Below are 2,972 nucleotides of genomic sequence, written 5' to 3'. Positions count from 1 at the left end.
GATGGTGTTTTTTATTTATTTTAGATTCATTCTGTATTTAATGACTTTTTTTTTTTTTTTGCTCTGTTAAATAATCAGGAAAAGTTTTTAAGTGTTGTTAACTGGAATGCCAACTACTACTAAATAATCAGTCTTGAAGATCTATTTTTAAAAAAAAATCAATTTTCTTGATTTTTTTTAAAAATTCTATTTCAATTTGTAACCAACCCCTTACTTCCTAATTTTTGATAAATTTTATAAATTTAAGATTTAATTTTTTTTTCTATAGAGGATAGAGTTGTAAAACAAAAAAAAAAGAGTAAATATATATTTTTTTCTTGTTACTTAATGACAGATTTAACTGTTTAGAGATTTATTCCATTTCTTTAATATCATCGTATTAAATTTAACATAAATTTTAAAACAACAAAAAGTTTATTTGTGTAATTTTCAAAGTCCTTGCATTTCAGGGGTCTGTCCAGGGTAAATTTACTACCGTTTAGCAGTACCTTCACAAATTCAACTTTAGGAAAAACAGTAGTTTCGCAAATAGAAAAGCATGTTCTCATGCAAACCCTGTTCTTTTTCAATGGTAAAGCAAAGCTTTTCTGTTAGCTGTCTTCTACAAAAAGTTAGCACGTGTTTGGTCAGATAGTGCAATGTGGTATGCTTAACCAGTCACACCATAGCAAAGTGAGCTTTTTGTTTTCACTGATTTTTTTAAAAAGAAACGATAAGGCTCTTCCTCTATAAACTTTACAGGAAGTCGAAATTCAAACTTTATCTTATACTATTGTGCATTTATTCTAATAGACCTTTATTTTTTTATGAACCATTTTCTTTTGTATGTTTAGTTTAAAATGCTCTCATAATTTAAATAATTTTTAGTACTAGTACTTAAAAAATGCATGTTTTTTATTAAATTCAAGTTGAACTTTAACTATGGACATGATTTTTATGGATTTTGGATACAACTTTGCTCAAAATTTTACAATAGTAAAATTATTTTTCAATATATGGGGGAAATATATAGAAATTTTTGAGTCATAAATGATTCTTATTTGTAGTGACAATTTTTGAAAATATTTTCTTACGTTACCATATTTTTGTGTTGATTTGTTAATATAATTTTTAATCTTAACAAATTATGTCTAAATAAACCTAGACAGGCCCCTGTATTTGCATATTGCCACCATGTACGTTAGATGAGCTAAATTTTTACTGGAATAGTCTCTGACTACTGCATTGAGGTCACAGACAAACTTGGACTTGCAAGGACAAGTATAATTTAAAATACTAAATTAAAGGTAAACTGGAACTGTAGTTTGTTCAGAGTAAACATTTCCCCTACAAGATAAAATTAAAAAGTTTAAATATGAGTAAGTAGCATGCGAAAATTACATGTTTTCACTGAAAAATAAACCCCCCTAAAGAATTAACATTTCTCAAATTTATTCTGCAAAGAAATTCTTAACGATTTAAAATGCAGTTGGTAGATCGTTGCAATTTTTATAGGAGGGTGAAATCCCTTTTTTTTTTCTTCATAAATTTTAAGAGTAGTCCATCATTTACTTCTTTTTTTTACACATAGAACAAACAAAATCAAGAGAGGTGCTTTGTCTCTTTCTTTATTCAAAGGAAATTCAAAATTTTTCATGTGTAGTAAATTGTCTGTAAAGTCGTCTTCGAATAATTTATCTGAAACTTTTTCTGCCAAGTGCTATGTTTACAATTTAAGCATTTTGTTTAATTGTTTTTTTTGGCGGAGAGGGGTTTAAAAAAAAGGTTTTTCCAATAGGCCAATGAAGTAATATAACATCTATGGAATAATAATTGCAGGCATAGAACCTTAGTCATTATAATGAAAGGATTTCTGCAGTGCTTAAAATGCATAGATTGGTGTTTGATTCAGAAATAATTATAGCTGCACAACCGGCAAGAAACGAAAGAACATTTAGTTAGTGCAGCTGTGCCACGAAGTATAATATGGAGAAATGATGGAGGCACAAATAATGATTATTACACAATGGCATGCTTCTCTTTTAACTGTGCTCTCAATACCAATTGAGATATTCTCTTTTAACTGTACCCTCAACTTCACATGCAGTTTGTCTGTCTTGTTACGTTCCTAACCTACATCTAGATTTTAATCAATGGAATTTTTTGAAAGAAATCATAGGTTTGAAAATTTGCAACTCATCTTCATATGAAATTATTCAATTTTTTATTGATTTTCATCATCATAATTGTCCAGACAAGACAGCCCAATGTGGGCCAATGCCTTCTGAAGATTTCTCCATTATGACTTATAGATATCCCAAAACAAATTGAATGAAATGTTATATTCCTCAGGAACAAATTTGTAAGAAAAGGCTTTCTGTATTCTAAATTTTCATTAATCTATTAGTCCTTATCTCCTCCCTCACTGACCCTACATGTGACAGGGTGCGTAGCGTTTGTAAAAAGTACTTAAAGGTGCTTTTTTGGGGATTTCGTTTTTAAAGGTGCATTTTTAAAAAGTTTTTTCCGAATATTTTTTTTCTCCCTTCAGTGATATCTAGTGGATCCCACTGCATTTCACGAAAAATGGAGTGTTTGCTACGTAATCATTCACGCGGACTTCATGTCGTACCCACGTTATGACTTGCGCATGCACGCTCACTTGAAACCGAAACCCGAGTGCTCCAATTCGGATGGAGAATATCAGGTTTTTATGAAATGTTTTTCTTTTTAATTTATTTTAATTTTATTATTGTTTATTTTATTTTACTTCTAACACTTTTTTGACGTAGGGGGTACGGGTACTTTTGTTCTGAGTTCAGGGTCAACTTGAATTTACTCGATGATGTGGGAAAGTAATGATTGTTTCGATTTACGTCTGTTTCTTTGTGGGTGTTTTTAAAGCTAAAACTGTTCATAAAAAGTTTTTGTTTTTCAATGATATCACTGATTGAATATGAATTTTTTGAGTGCTTGAAAATTTTTGTAAAAAG

The sequence above is a fragment of the Parasteatoda tepidariorum genome, chromosome 3, assembly GCF_982258835.1.
Source record: "Parasteatoda tepidariorum strain Cologne lab strain chromosome 3, Ptep-v5.0, whole genome shotgun sequence".
NCBI lineage: Eukaryota > Metazoa > Arthropoda > Arachnida > Araneae > Theridiidae > Parasteatoda > Parasteatoda tepidariorum.
The sequence above is the reverse complement of the archived record's forward strand: the minus strand, read 5'-3'. Positions refer to the sequence as shown.